Source organism: Sphaerodactylus townsendi, linkage group LG03 (assembly GCF_021028975.2).
Source record: "Sphaerodactylus townsendi isolate TG3544 linkage group LG03, MPM_Stown_v2.3, whole genome shotgun sequence".
Taxonomy (NCBI): Eukaryota; Metazoa; Chordata; class Lepidosauria; order Squamata; family Sphaerodactylidae; genus Sphaerodactylus; species Sphaerodactylus townsendi.
This window is the reverse complement of record NC_059427.1, coordinates 139910695-139927105: the sequence shown is the minus strand read 5'-3', so window position 1 is coordinate 139927105 and position 16411 is coordinate 139910695. Positions and strand designations below refer to the sequence as shown.

The 16411-nt window shown below is 46.6% G+C and overlaps 1 protein-coding gene across 1 annotated transcript in view; it reads right to left on the bottom strand.

The window, feature by feature from the left end:
• Positions 1 to 16060, bottom strand: part of NR4A1 (nuclear receptor subfamily 4 group A member 1) — a 40877-nt gene extending 24817 nt beyond the window's left edge. The window contains exon 1 of the mRNA XM_048489743.1: positions 15951 to 16060. The gene's annotated coding sequence lies outside the window, so the exon portion shown is untranslated. The remainder of the gene's footprint in view (positions 1 to 15950) is intronic.
• Positions 16061 to 16411: the final 351 nt, after the last annotated feature.

Sequence of the window (16411 nt, the reverse complement as noted above, 5' to 3'; positions counted from 1 at the left end):
CTGAACTGCAGGAAACATTTTTTTCTTTTATTGCCAGTTCTAGCAGGCTGGGTGTGTTTTGGGAAATAGCCTTGGTGGAACCCCACGAGAGCTTGCTCAATCAAGTCAGGGAAACCAGAGATGAGGTGACTCAGGAGTCCAGAAAATTAGGTCAGTCTCCAGCCTGGATTTCTATGCACCTGTTGCTGGCTGGGTGGTTTCCCTGGCCTGCCCCAACCCTAAACACATTGTGGATGTATTTCATTTGCTTCCATGGAACTTCGTTTATTTTCTGATTTACTTCAGAGGTTTCCATGTCCCCTCTCCAGAACCATTGGAGGCAGCTCATAAGTAAAACCATTAAAGATAGAGATAAATCACAGCAACAAAACATGCTAAGTCAATAAAACAAGAACAATCCATGGCATAACCACACATAAAACAGAGCAGTTTAATATTGATAGAACAGGCTAGCACCACACCATAAAACAACTTTTACAAAACAGCCAGCATGATGCAGTGGTTAGTGTTGGACGATGATCCAGGAGACCCAGGTTGGAATCTGTGCTCTGCCGTGGAAGTTTGCTGGGTGAGCTTGGGCCATTACCACGTTCTCAGCCCAACCTATCTCACAAGACTGTTGTGCAGATAAAATGGAGGAGAACAGAACAACGTAAGCCACTTACATAATCCACTTTGGGTCCCCTTTGGGGAGAAAGGGAGATTTAAATAATGTAAACAGATAAAATTAGTAAAATGGCAACTCTTCATTAGAAGCCTGGGATAAACAGAAACATGTTGGCCACCTGTTGTCTAAGGAAGACTGAAATGGACACCAAGTGAGCTTTGGAAAAGAATTTCTAAGGCAAGTCATCACCCCTGAGGGGAAAAAAAAATATCTGGGCACAACATTCCTCACCTCCAAAGGAAGGACCAGAGACCAGTGCTTGGGAGAAAGATCTGAACTGGTGGCTCCACAAGATGGGAAGAGACTTAAGAAAGCTATACTCCTAGGGCAGGAAAGCAGACTCGGTATCCTGCAACACCAAAAAACCTCCACTTCTTCCTTTGAAACAGTTTTCCAATTCTGCTTAAATCTTGGTTCGTCGGCAGCACAACCCACAGGCAAGTCCAGACTCTTGTGCTCCAGTTTAAATTGGAACAGTTGCAAATCTCCAATCTCAATGGGTTAACGAGAGTATCTCTGTGCCATCTGTCCTGAGACTTACTTAAAGTGGCTCATGAAGTTAAAACATTTTTTTCCAGGGCAAATAGGAATTTATTTTATTGGTATTTTATTGCTATCCTGCCCAGGGTTGGGCTCAGAGCAGCTACCGTAACTACCGTAACTACTGTACAATATTACATTCATTAAAACATCAGACATAAAAAAAAGATACATAATTAATTAGCGTTTATAATAACCTAAACGTAATACTTTTTTGAAGTTGAAAACATGATTGAAAAAACTTAACAGCATTAAACTAAGCAATAAAACGCATAATTTTTAACTGTCTCAACTGTCTGTTACATCATTGTGGTTAAAAGATGACATTTTTATAGATGAACGAGTCCGCTCTTCCAAAGCTAGTAGCTGGTATTCCTCCATACAGAGGACAAGACTCCTAAGAAAATCGTAATTTCCAAATGGCTTTTTTCACTACAGACAAAAATATTGAAAGGCCTCCCAAACGTACAGAGGAAACCCTCTGAGACCTCCATCTCATACAGTTTAGGAGCGCTGCTGACCATCCATCTTCAAAGCCCTTCACATCCATCCCATCCTCCTGCATGCACTCAACTGTTGTGTGGTCCAGAAGCTCTGGCCTCTTAATAATGACCAGAGACTTTTCCAGGCTGGAGTTGACCTCAGAGGTCAGAAGGAAGTCACTAATCAATCACTTTCCCCTACTCCCAGACTAATTTGCATGTCTCCATTCTATTGGCTGTGATGACCAAACCCACAAAAGAATTGGAGCATGGCTGGTTAGGGGTGGGATTACTGAATTCCATTAAGCTCTCACTGATGTCCTCCCAAGATTTTTGGAAAAGACGAAAGCACCCCATGTTGCAGAGGGATTTGCCACACAAGTAGCCTCAGTGTGGCTCATGTCTTCATTGCTGTCATTCCCACTCAGAAGAATACAGCACAGATGGGCTGATTTCCATGTCTTGCAGGATCTACTTTATCAGCAAACTAAAATCCCCATGACCAACTATTGTGCTTTATGATTTCAAAGCAAGTATGCGTACTCAGGATCTCTTTAACAAACAAAACATACGCAATTCTGTGTTAGGCAATGGGGAAAAACAGGCAATGGGGAAAACTTAGTAGCACAATACATGCACTGTCTGAGGCAGATTCCAGATTCCATTCCTAATATTTCTTAGGAAGCATAGAGGGGCTGCCAGAAAAGTTATTTCTCTGCCTGAGACCTTTGAGAGCAGCTGCCAGTCAGAGTAGGCAATTTTGAATGAGATTTTGAACATTACATGGCAGAATAATCTGTATGGACTCAGAGTCTAGCCAACAGACGGCAATCTAGCTTCCGCCCACCTTGGACTATGTTTTGGATATGAGTCATGCAGGTTAAACATCTATAAAGCTACGAAGTCCTCTTGGTGGCCATAGAAGACCATTCGATGGCATCATAAGCTCATGTGTGAAAGGAACAGGAAGCAAGCATAATCATTTCCCAAGCATTATCTGAATGGACAGTAGAAAGAACCAAGTGTAACACTGGGGAACAGCTACAGCCCATACCAAAAGAATGCAATGCCCCATGTAGAGGTTTCTTTATCCCTAGAGAAAAAAGTCCCATTTCCTGAAAAATATCTGGTGAGGACTGTGGTGAGACATGGCAGGGGAAGGAGGCAAGTTTATTGTAAAAAGACTCCATTCATAACTGCAAAGCATTGCAACGCAACGCACACTTAAACCCACTGGGACTTATTGATGAATAAGTCTAGCCTACCAAACATATGATTTCACAATATTAAGCCCCTCAAAGATAATCACTATTGCCCCCGCAAAGGCCTCTTGAACCTTGCAGAATTTAGCCATGAAAAAAGTCAGCTCCCTACTGGTATTTGATCCTCTGTCTAGAGCCCTTCTGTAATACTTCTCCAACTTGGTGATACATCAGACTGCAGCCTCAGAGTGGAATTTTGCAGGCCAAGCATAAAAGACACCAGTAACTCAGCACCCAAAAAGATGGATGCATTTTCCTATTGTTAAATGTATTTTTAGCCTCGGCAGCCTCTGGGTTTGCTTAAAGGCTTCATGTTTATAAAACCAACTACGTAACAAGATGTGTTTTTATTGCATGTTTGAGCAAAAGCCCTGGCGGGCATCCCGGAGCAACTGGTGTAGAGAGGAATGCCGGTCGTCAATTGATGCTTCCAGCAACTTCAGTGGCTGGCTTTTTAGGGCAAACCTCTGAGGATGCCCCGTTAAAAAAAGAAAAAGAAAGGAGCCCTCTTGGTAAATATACCGCCATGATTGCCCGAGAATGAGGGTGCGTGACTGTTCTTGGATAGCTAGGATCTCAGACCATTTCCAAGTTAGATGGTAGACTTGTTTATGATCAGAAATAGTTTAGCTCTGCCAGAGTTTTCTTGTGCAAGAAGTCTCAGGTTCCTCATGCAATGGGAGGATTATAGATGAAAATCAATGCATTGTTTTCTTTTGTAAAATGTGACCTTTGAGAACAGTGTTTCTGTTAAAGGATATTGGTCTTGTTTTTAATCTCTGTTGAACACTGGTAAATGGTTTTTAATTTTTAAATCTTGTCAGATCACAGAAGCCAAGCACGATTGGCCCTGGCTAGTCCTTGGGCAGGAAATCCCCACGGGTTGCTACATGGCAAACCACCTCTGTTTGTCTCTTGGCTTGAAAACCCTACAGGATCACCATAAATCAGCTGCGACTTGATGGCACTTTCTACCATCAATCTGCCCCCAACCTTCTGCAAAGGGAGACTACGAAATAAACAAATAAATTGTGGTTGCTGGACTTGAGCAAGCAGACCTGACCTGAAGTCCTATTGTTCTTCAGCCACAAAGGCCTCCTGGGTGATTTGGGGTCTATGACACTTTCTTGATCTACTTTACCTCATATGGTTGTTGTGTGAAAGAGAAACGGCTTCAGTGCTCCACAGAAGAAAGGCAAGAGAGAAAAACGAAAAAGTGATTTTTCAATTTTTTTTGGGGGGGGGGAAAGGATTGCTCCAAAATCCTGTCTTGCCTGATCACCAAAATGCACTGACAATTCCAGGACAAAGGAGGGGAAGTACACAGACACAGAAACACAGAGAGAGAGGCAAGAAAGTCTTCAAAGAGGACTTATGAAACATACTTTTTTGAACAAAGTATGCATGCAATCACCTAATCTTCTAACTATTTAAATGGAATGTTCCAATGATATGAATATGGGGTATTTCAGACTAAGTCTTACTGATGTCAAAGAAACAGCAAAGATTTTCCCTGAACTCATGGAAATATGCCTGCCAATTGGGTGGGCGGGGAGGGGGGAGGTGAAAACCACTCAGATCTCTGTGCCTCATTTCCAGACAGTAAGCCTTCTTTCCTCTTTTGCACTCAAGCAAATCTCTGTACAGTTACCAGGGGCAAAAAGCTATATCAGCACATGGAACACCCTGTACTATGGGCTCCATTCTCAGCCATCATGGTACTCATGTAACTGGATGATCAATATACAGCTCAGAATGAACACACACAACCCAAACCATAGCCTTTAAGCTATTGCTGCCAATGATTTATACTTTTGTGAAAAAGTAATCTCTTCCTTTTACAGCGGCCCCAGAGCTCTATTGGGGGCGGGGGAAATTAATGCTTCATTTATTTTTGTACACACCCATGACCAATCTTACATCTTACTGCTGAGACAGATGGTGCTTCAACACTCAGCAGAGCTGCATCCTACTCATCCAACTGAATTTTTCCCACGGAAGAGGACTAGAGGAGCGCAAATCATTTTGGCACATTTCCGGTACAGAGGAATGACAGCTTGCTAGCCTGGTACTCCGAGTCCGTTCCCAAGACAACACAAGGTTTCAAATTGTTCCCTATTTACGTTAGAGACTTGAGCTTGGAGCTGGGTGGATGCATCTAAGTAGGGAGGTTGGTCAAGTCCATGCTAAGTTTCTAGATGTACATCGATACCAGCCGTCTTGTCCAGAGGCTTCTTTCTCCTAGCTATCCCCCCTGGAGTTTTTTTTAAAGGTCGAGCCATTGCCGTAGGTGTCATTATCCAGATTCTGGGCAACGGCAGGTAAGCAACAAGTTTGTTTCAGCGGTCGCTCTGAAGGACTGCAGCGAACGACCAGAGGAGGCACTAAACCTGCTACTGATAGCTGCCATTTTGGGGACTAAGCAAATCTCATCTGATTAGAGATTGGTGAGTCCGTTCAAATTGTGTTATTTGCGCTTTGGGATCTTTCAGTGGTATTAGGCACATTTTCACCAACTGGGGCTGTAACCAATCAGCAACTAAATTCTGGTTGAGAACCACTTTGCATGAAAAGGAGAGGAAGAAGCATCAAGTTGCAACCGATTCATGTTGATCCCAACCACAGCGTGTTGGGATCATAGGCAAGAGGTAGGCAGAGGTGGCTTGCCATTGCCTTTCTCTGCATAGCAATCACAGTCTTCCTTGGTGGTACTGACCCTGGCCAACCCTGCTTTGCTCTAAGCCAGGGGTAGGGAACCTGCGGCTCGAGAGCCACATGCGGCTCTTCTGCCCTTGCACTGCGGCTCCATGAGCCAAGCCGCTGGCTTCATCCTTGCCTGCCCTGCAGGTAGCAGGGCGGGCGCACCAACTGCCCATGGCCAGCTGGGCAGTGCCGCGGGTTTCCCCTCACCCACCCCATTCGAGCGGGGCGGGCGCTTTCCCGGCGGCTGGCAAGGCCAAGCCGTTGGCCCCATCCTTGCCCGCCCTGCAGGCAGCAGGGCGGATGCTTCTCAGAATGAGTGGAGTAAAATGTAAAAAACCGCAATATATACAGTGTTATCTTTATTTTAAATGTCAAAAATTATTTGCGGCTCCAAGTGTTTTCTTTTCCTGTGGAAAACGGGTCCAAATGGCTCTTTGAGTGTTAAAGGTTCCCTACCCCTGCTCTAAGCCCTGATGAGCTCAGGCCAAATTGGGCTATTCCTATAACCCCCCACCCAATTCTGTCCTTTGCCATTTGCCATTCATCCTCTTCCTTCTGTCTGTCTACAGGTAGGGGCCATAGGACCAGAGTGTACAACCAAATGTGTAGTTGCGATGGGTGCTAGGCTGTCTCAGAATGCTGCTCTGAGCCTGTCAAAAGTAACCCCTATGCCGTAAACAAAACCAATGTGCCTCCTGGAACCTTCTGCAATTCCAAACAACTCTGGGGGGTGGTTCTGGTGGGTTTTCCGGGCTGTGTGGCCGTGGTCTGGTAGATCTTGTTCCTAACGTTTCGCCTGCATCTGTGGCTGGCATCTTCAGAGGTGTAGCACAAAGGGAAGTCTGTTTCATACTGTGTCTAGTAGAAAGCCTTCGACAATACAGCTCTGGGGGAATATTTCTGCTCCCTATGTCCCACTCCTTTCTGACTGCCAGCTGCTTTCCTTTTAGAAAGCCCACTTCTTGAGAAGTGAACCTGCAGAGGCAACAGGCACAGGCAGAATCTGTGGACCAAACTGCCTGGGTTTGAACTCGTTGTCCAGCCCTGGATTAAAAGGTAAGTGTGGATATGTATGTGTAGTGGTCGGGATTGATTAATCATATTGCAAACTACCATGCGTTTTTAGAATAAGTGTTGTCCACTGAACAACCTGAGACTCATCCTAGATGTCATCCTTCCTGGGGGCTCTACTGCTTGGTATGGTTGCAAGATACTGACTGCTGCTGCTGGCAAGCTGAGGCATTTACTCAGACTCATTCCTGTGCTGCTTTCTGCAAGTGCGGACTGTGAACATGCAAAGGGCGGTAAAGGAACATTCTGGCCCAGATGGGAAAAAGCAATAAGACAGTAAACAATACTCTGCTGAATGCTGGAGAACAAGCAAGAAGGTGGCCACCGGAAGTGGCGAAGCGCTTGAGCCAGGAAAGTCTCAGTTCAAATCCCACCTTGGCATTAGGTGGGCTTTAGACCAGGCTCCCAGACCCCCGTTTGCAGTATGGAGATGCTTACCTCCCCAATAGGTTCATTGCAAGGGTGTCCGAGCGCAGAGGAAATGCTAGCTAGCCAGCTAGACAGTTTCCCCAGACATCTGGCTGTAAACTATGGCTGATCCCACTGCAACTCATTTTCTCCTCTCACTGGAGCCCCACTGCAGGCTGCCTACAGTGATCAACAGTCTGCCAGGAATGGGATTTCAGAGTGGGAGAAACCAGAATTAATTAAAGGAGGAGGGTCTATTCACCTGAGAGTAGTGCCATCAACTGGGCAGAGTGGAGGACCCAGTTCAATGCACATGAAGGTCACCTGGAACCATCAACGACACGAGGGTCATCTGGAACCATCCGCACAAACCTTCTGCTCTTCCCGACACCGCCCCACAAGACTGTTCAACTACAACTGACCGAGCCGAGTTGCTGCATCCAAGTCTTGCATGCTCTCAAGCAAAGCCCTGTCCTGTCCCTTTTCAGCACAGCAACCCCTCAAAAAAAGCTTCTCCTAAATGTTCAGCCCTAGTGCTAAAGCAAAAGCACTGAAGTCAGAAACCAAAGACAACCCTGTGAGAACAGACTCAGCTCTTACCGCCCAAGTCTGTTGTGGGGATTTGAATGCTCCAAGTGATTTATGGAGGGGCAAGATGTGGCCAAAGCAGGCAGGTAGATGCCACAGGGCACGTATCAAATGGATTGCTTATTTCAGAATCAGCAATGTCCTACTGGCCTCACGCACAAAAGTAACTGAGAGCCACCCTTTGGTCTCTTCTCCAAGCCTGAGGCAAGAGAGTCAGAAGAGGAGGCAAGAAAGCTCTACAGATCAGATCAGATATAATCCATGAAACATGAAGCACTGCTGGAGTTTCCTGAAAAGCCAGAAGGTCATCTGGCTGGAGAAAGGGGGACGTTAAGTATCAACTGGCAGTGGCTCCAGCACACCGTAGCCAAGGCTGGGGACATGGAGACCTGTCTTGGAAATACTGTCTTGGGTGAGTCTTCATTTTTGGCCTGCTGTCACTAAGCAGGAAAAACCCCTTTTGGAATTGCCAGCTGAGAAATGCTCTGCTTGAAGATTTCAAGTTCTTTTAATATGAAACCTGGAATGAGCAGGATTGGTCTTGGAAGTATAATCTACTGAAAAATGGAGCAGAAGAGAGGCAACTTGTCAGGTGGTTGTCTCCCAAGGGTGTGCATTTCCCTCTCAAAGGCACCCTGGTCAACAGCCTGTGCAAATCCCCTGCCCACTCCTACAGAAAATGAAGAGCTGTGTATGAACAACACTCTGCCCATTCAGGTAAGGAATAATTTTAAGAATACCTCTATAAAGCAACTTTATACAACCATTTTTTTAGAAATCAGTTCTTGGAACTTTCGGTTTTGTTCTTAACAATCAAAGGAAACTGGATACCCTAAGATATGCAGATACCCACTTAGAGAGGACACTTGTACTTTTAACATATATGGCCATCAAGTTGAACACCTGGAATCTTAAGCACTTTGCTTTCAGACACTAGGTCCTTTGAGAGCTAGTGTAGTGGTTAAGAGCAGGCGAATTCTAAGCTGGAGAACCGGGTTTGATTCCTCTCTCCTCCACCCGAGCGGCAGAGGCTTATCTGGTGAACCAGATGTGTTTCCGCTTACCTCCTACATTCACAATGGGTGTGTAAGCTAGTCACAGTTCTTGCAGACTCCTCATCAATTGCCAACTTCCTTACTGAGGAGTGTGTCTGTTGTGGGGAGAGGAAGGGAAAGGAGTTTGTAAGTCACCTTCAGTCTCCCCTTATGGAAGTAGGAAAGAATTAGAGTATAAAATCCAAACTCTTCTTCTTGTACATAAGCCATCTTTCCAACACATTAAAAAGTAACCCCCAACCACCCTCAAAATGAAATAAAATTCATAGGATTCTGATTTGCCAATAGATGTCACTCCCCCACCCCCAAGTCGCTCATGCCCTGCCCCTGTTCAATAATCTTGTCTAGGAACAAACTGGCATCTGGTTGTGTCTGAAACTTTGGGAACCTGAAAGAACAGCTGAGGAGCGGATAACTGTCCCCCGCTCCCATTCCCTCCAGCCCAGGTGCATAACAGATTAGCAAAAAGTACAGACTCCACCTATCCCATTGCTGTCTGTTCTGGACAGGAATGTGCCAAGGGGCTTGGAGTTCCTGTCTGGGAACGCAGTAGTATGTCTGAATAACTAAGAGCTAGCTGTGCACTCTTACCCATGCCATACTGGGAGACTCCTGTGCAAATATAAAACTCCCTGGAAGAAGCTGAAAGATCACTCCTCAGGACAGCTAGCGCCTACATTTTGCTGACAGTTAGCAGCGAAGCCTGGAGCAACAAACAGAATTCATATTATGTTCATTATCACCCAGACTTCCCTCGCCTGAGAGAATTGCCAGAAAGAGTCTGTGTAATTGAATGGGAGTCAGGGTTTGTAGGGACTTCTAACTATGGAGGAAAGGGCTTGGTGCACTGGATCCAATGGATTCCTGTCCATGGAGGACAACTTGTGCACTAGCCCACTTTTGCCTCAACCCAAATTGCATGTTAGGTTGCAGGGAGAGGCAAGAAAATTGTGCTCTGAAAGTATGAATCCTTCCATCGACTGAGGACTCTGTTGAAACCAACCCATTGTAAGATTTGCACTGAAGAGACCCAGTTTTTCCTATCGTGGCTCAGCAGTGGAGCTTTCTCCATGAGCTTGGACCGGTCACAGTCCTCTCGGTAGTTTGCCCAGCTTGAAGTTTTTTGTTGCATAGCATGAGTAATTGATGGTATGATTAGCAGTCCAGTCCAGCCAAGCTCCAAGATTTCAAATTATTTTCTATCCTCAGCGTATCCTGGCAGGAGGGCATGACCTCCAGTGTGAACATTTGGACTGAATGGGAAAACCTGGGTTCAAATCCTAGCTCACCTAGCTTTTGTTAAACCTTTCGGGGCAGTGGGCTAAAATATTGATCCCCCTCCCTTTATGTATGTAGCACTGGTTTATGGGGGGCATTCTCACATTCCAGTATTTAGCCTTTTTACTTATTGCATTAGCCTTTCAATCAAAGCACTCAATGTAAAATTTTTAAAGTTCAAGAACTAATTTTATACAGATCCAAGCAGATTATCTGCTTCCCCAAACTGCCAATGCTATTTTAAACCAGAGTATTTTAGTAATCCATAATCACCCCCAGATTTCCCCCCTACCCCTTCCCTCTTACTAAATTCTTGTCTGTGACGTTCAGTGACAAGAGGTTCCGTAGGCTAGTTATCTGCTGTACAAAGGCGTGTTTCTTTGGATCCTTCTGGAGTCTAACTTAAATTCCTTCTCTGCTGCAGGTGCAGCAAGAACCTCATACAGGGGCCGTCCGGCTGCTTTCTGGCTGCAGTTAAAGGCCGTCATCACCCTGAATGGATTCCCAATCCAGCCCAGGAACTGGGCCAGAAACTGCTAATTGAGAGTTTCCATGAGCAGCGTGCTCAACGCATATGCCATGTGTTGAAGGGGAAACCAAGCCCACAGGGGCGTCATCACAGAAAACAGCGTAAGAGATGTCCCACCCACCGCTGGACGTCAGCAGCTGGACAGGCAGAACTGCGCGTCAGCAGATCCCAAAAGTTCATGCCAAATGCCATATATAGGCCATGTGGGGAATCCCTTCGAAACCTGGAATCTTCCCTTTCCAGCCCCCGTAGCTTACTAAACCAGACTTAATGGCCAAAGCTGGAAATAAACTTTGGGAGCTGGCGGGTGCCAAGGAATTACTGCAATTCTAAGCAACACTGGCTTAGTCTAGTGCAGTTATGAATATGTTTTTGCCAGAACTTAAGGCAAAGCTCCACAATGTTTTAACCAGTTCAAGCACATTTTACAACTATTTAAAGGTCATTTTTTCTCACAAATGAAGCAATGTTTAAATCCTTTTTTAAAAAAGTCTTAATGCTAAGACAGGCAATTTTCACTAGCTCTCGTAGTAGTCTGCTGAGGAGTCCCCACCAGTGGTGGGATCCAAAACAGTGTGGGCTCTAGTGGGTAGTAGAGGTCAGACAGTTAGTTAGGCGCCACTGGCGCACCTCCAGTCCCTACTGAGCAGGAAGGTTGCTTTAGTAACCCCTTCTTGGCACTCAGAAAAAATTAGTAACCACTTCTAGAGAAGTGGTGAGAACTGGTTGGATCCCACCTCTGGTCCCCACTCCATGAAGAGAGTTAAATACTTACTTGCAAGCTAATTTCTCATAGATAGGAAAACTTTTGCCAAGTATACCTTTTACCAAGTATACCTTTAGTATGGCCGACATTCAGAGCCTGTAGCATTTACCAGCATGCGAACACTAAGTGAAAATATAATAATTTCACTGGAATCTCTATCACAACCTGGGAGAATGCCAGGTAAACCCTGGGCCAATACAGCTGTTGACAATTTTTTGAAAAACTTTATGGATACTTAATTTCAGTCAGTAAAGAAAGAGATTTGTCAATAGAATGAGTACAACCTAGGAAAAGACTGCCTATACAAGGCAACAGTGAGTCAGTTGGGTGTCAAGAGCTTGGATTTATACCCCACCTTTCTCTTCTGTAAGGAGATTCAAGGTGGCCTACAAGCTCCTTTCCCTTCCTCTCCCCACAATAGACACCTTGTGAGGTAGGTGGGGCTGAGAGTTCTGAAGAACTCTGACTAGCCCAAGGTCACCCAGCAGGAATGTAGGAATGCAGAAACACATCTGGTTCCCCAGATAAGCTTCTGCCTCTCAGGTGGAAGAATGGGAAACCAAACCCGGTTCTCCAGATTAGAATCTACTTGCTCTTAACCACCATGATGGCTCTCTTCAGTTTGATAACCCTTGTGATGGTAAATTTATTTCGGCCACAGTTAAAATAAAGACTGACAAGTGATTCCACCTGCTCTCAGCTTACAAAGACAATTTTGTTTCTCGTGTGGGTTTTAGGTGAAATTTGGACCTTGTGGGACTCTGTTTCTCCAAATGAGATGACCTCCAATTATTTGTTTCTTCTTTCCAGAATGCAAGTGCGAGAGTCTAATATCTCCAGCAATCAAACTGCGTGCCTGCCACTATCCAACATCCAAAGCTGCCATAAATTGGCCTTCCCCATTCTTCATTTTTTACATGTTTGTAATAGCCGCCTACTGTAGGGTTCCATTCAACTTGAAAGACTGCACAATGTTTTGTGTCTGGGTTGATTTCCATAAAAAGGTATGACATGCTTTTGTTTCTTTCTCAAGTTCAACAAATGCCATTCATGGAGCCCAGGGGTGGACTGGGAAGTTCAACTGGCCTAGCAGCAAACCATGCTGAGCAGCCCCTGGAGTTATGCAAGCTGAACCTCAGGGGCATGGGTGGATGTAGGCTCACTCATCAGCCTTACAGCAGCTGGTACACTTCCTGCTCATATGAATTTCCTCTGAGTACAGTCCCAACCATTGGTAGAGATTCAGCCCGGTCGCACTGGGTCAGTAGAACCCGGTGCCCTTCGTGCACTGTTGAGTTAGTGAACCCGTGCCAATTAGAACCCACCCAGGAGGGCCGAGGAGGCTTTTCAGAGCAGTGGCAGCAAAGGAACCCTGTTGCCCTCCTCCACCCCAAGAGAGGATTCCTCACAGCAGGTAAGTGGGCAGAAGTGGGGATGTGTGTAGCCAATGCCGCGGCAGCAGGAAAGTGCACGGCAGCAGAACCTTGCCAATATGGCAGAGGTGCGTGGCGGCGGTGGCAGAGGCATAGTGTGTGTGGGGGGAACCAGCTGTTAAATTATTAGAATCCCACCACCGGTCCCAACCACCTGGCCCCTGTATCACTGACAGGCCTCCCGAGGCTTAACTGTATTGGCTCCTGGCTGCCAGTGGTCTACTGGGAATCTTGTCTGCAAGTGAAATGGTCAGTCCACCTGACTTTGCCAAGAGGAGAGGAATCTCTTAATTGCTTTCAATTATATTAGGCAGGCTGCAGGCTCCCAATATTAATATTTCCCAATATTCCCCAATATTAGGCAGGCTCCCAATATTAATTGGGAGAGGCCAATCCTGACAGCTGCCACTGGCCATCCAGGTTTTAGCCCACCCACCTCCCAAAAAGTTTAGGGCAGCATGCAGTTTCTCTTCTCTCTGTTTCATTAAACCCATCACCTACTGGTAGTGAGTTGGGCAGAGCAGAGAGAGGAAGGACTCGCCCAAAGTCACTAAGAGGATAAGCAGGGACTTCAATTGGGCTTCTCAGGCACTCTAATCACTATGCCACACAGCCTTGATTGGTCTTTTGCACCAGGATCCAATATCTGATAAGATTTCCAGCAATTTTGATGTGGGGAGAGTCTTGGAGAGAGGGACATAATTGCCAACCTTGCTTGTAAATATTTCTGCTTTATGTTGCACCATTTCTAGGCTAAAAACAACTATTCAAGGACAGGATAAAAGGAAAAGCCAGGCAGACAGCCCATGTAGACATCACCGAATACCAGTAGCTTCCTTTATGACTTTTATTCTGTAAAATGAAGTTGCGGAGCTGCAGATTCTTGGCACCAAACTTTCTCTGGCAAGACAATCCTAATAGTTTTCCTTTTGTCCCAGTTCTCTTAGCCACCAGGAAGGAAAAATTAAAGAACACCAAGGTTCATTTCACAGCCTCCATTTAGTTTAACTGGGCACTCTTCGCACCAATGAGACTTGCTTTCCAGATTACGTATGCATTTCACAAAATCCTATCTGAATCCCAAGCATATGTCTTAGGTGACAAGTTCACAGCACGCAAGAGGCAAGCTGGCTAAAGAAAGTCACAATGAGGGTTTGGAGGGGGAAGCACTGGATCTCTGTTGGGCCAGGAACTAATGACACAACATAATCAGCACGGAGACTTCAGATGCTCACTTGGAAGCTATTTTGCTTTGCTACTGGGCTTCTTGATAGCCAGTGAAGTAAATATTTTCTTGCCTTTACAAGGACCATACTGATTTTTGTTTATACCCTGGATTGCTCCCCAACAGGTGCCTCCAAGATATCATTATTTTATCCTTACAACAGCCCTCTGAAGCAAGTTAGGGTCAAGCTCACCTAGCGATTGTCCATGGCAAAGGAAGGAATTGCACCTGGGTCCCCCAGATCCTTGTCCAAATGCTACACCAGGCTGGCCCCAGTCCCAACTCTAAATGCTATTGATCTCAGTGGGATTGATTCTCTACTTGAGTCACAAGGAAAGGCAGGATGCAAAATATTTAAAGTAAGCTAGACATGTCTAAAGCTGCATCACAAAGTGGACATAGCCCACCTGAGACCAACTCTTTCAAGGAGACACATGAAGGGGGCTGGGAGTGAATTATTCCTAGTCAACCACACTGTATTCAGTTCTCCTTGCTCTTGCATCTTACAAGATGACCCCTGGACTGGGCTCCGCGAATAATAATTCGACAAAGCATCAATTCAGAGAACACATTCTTGACCCCTGGGCTCAACCTTGTTACAAATGAGGCTCGCTGTTGACATCCCCACCCCCACCCCCACCCCCACCCCATGAATAGTCTCTTGCCCACACCCAAGCAGACTTTAGCTCAGATCCTGGCTGTCCCACATGCTACCTGATGCTAGGGTAGGAGCAAATGAGCAACAGGATAAAAAGAGTACAGACAGACTGTACTTGAAGACTCCAATTTGCCATTGCGTGGGAGGAAAGGCATTTCCATTTTCCTGACCGCAACAATATTTGAACCTTGATACCAGATGAGAGGCAGCACTGGCTTGGGAGAAAGAAAGGAAATCCGTATGGAAACAGGCAGATATCCTTGGAACAGAATCCAGAGCCAGTGTGGCGCAGTGGTTAAGAGCCAGGTTTGTTTCCCCATTCCTCCACATGGAGCCTGTTGGGGTGGCTGTTGGGCTAGTCACAGTTCTCTCAGAGCTCTCTCAACCCCACCTACCTCCCAAGGTATCTGTGGATTTTCATTGTAAGCCGCTTTGACAATCCTTATGGTTGAAAAAAGTGGGTTATAAATCCAAACTCTTCTTCTTTTTCTTGTGGAAGAGGGGATGCTTGAGGCCTCTGTAAAGTGCCATCAAGTTACCTCTGATTTATGGCAATCCAACAGGGCTTTCCAGGCAAGGTTTGCCATTGCTTTCCTCTGCACAAAAACCCTGGCATTCCTTGGTGGCCTCCCATCCTATTGCTAACCAAGGGCGACCCTGCTTACCGTAGTTTCTACTATATGACAAGACCAGGCTACCCTGGCTACCCTGGGACATCCAGGTCAGAGCCCCCAAACCGTAGAAATGAATAAAAGCAGCAGAGAGGAGGCACTCTCCCCTTTACAAAGACAGTGCAGGAGAAGCAGAGTGGCCCTGCACTCCTTATCACCCCCCAAGGTGGAGAGGGAAGATGTAACATTTGCAGAAAAACGGTTACAAATACTAAATATAATAAGATGTGTTTAAGGAGGGAAAAAAGCTAGAAGTACTAGAAGGCTTTGGCGGGTGAATATACTTTGGGGAAGGTGCCCCCCCCTTTTTGCTTCAACAAATGAATCCGAGCGCTCCTCTGAATTAGGCATTCCCGTTTCCAAGAGAGGTCGCCATCCTAGCACCCCACTCCACAAGCCCTGTACCAGGACCAGCCCCGGAGACTCAGGAAAGCATCTGAAAGAAGCCCATACGAAAATTTAAAAATAAAACTGTGTTTGCCTCAAAAAGTGCCGCACAACCCACCCACCCCCCGGAAGACAGCAAACAGCGTGCAAGTCCGAAAGTCTCGCACAACTCGCCAGCACGTCCACCTGCAACCTCGGGCGCGACCACCGGCGCCTCCCCAACTCACCTGGCGCTCACTCGAGCTCCTCCTCCACACACCTCCACGCCCGTTTGTTTCCAGCTCTCCCTTCGTCCCCTCCGCCCCCCACTTCCTGGTGGGGCGGCCTGACCCCGGCTCCTTCCCCTTCTCCTCCTGCTGCCGCCGCTGCTCCCCACGCGTTCGCCCCGGCCGCTCTGCCCCTCCATCTGCCGCTTTATTTTCTGCAAGCCCTGCCCCTCCGCCCGGGCCAAAAGGAGCCTCCGTGACGTCAACGCCAGGCTCCATTGACGTCGTCGGAATCCCAGCCACCGAGCTAAAAATAGACGCCTCCGGACCCAAAATACCCGCCCAAAGGCGCGCGCGCGCTGGAACGGCTCCCCCTCGATTGTGTCGCTGCCGCAGCAGCCCCGCCCAGCTCAGAGGCGGAAGAGCAGGGCTATTTGTGGGTCGATTCCTGGCCGACAGCAACGACCCGGGGCGCGGGGGGG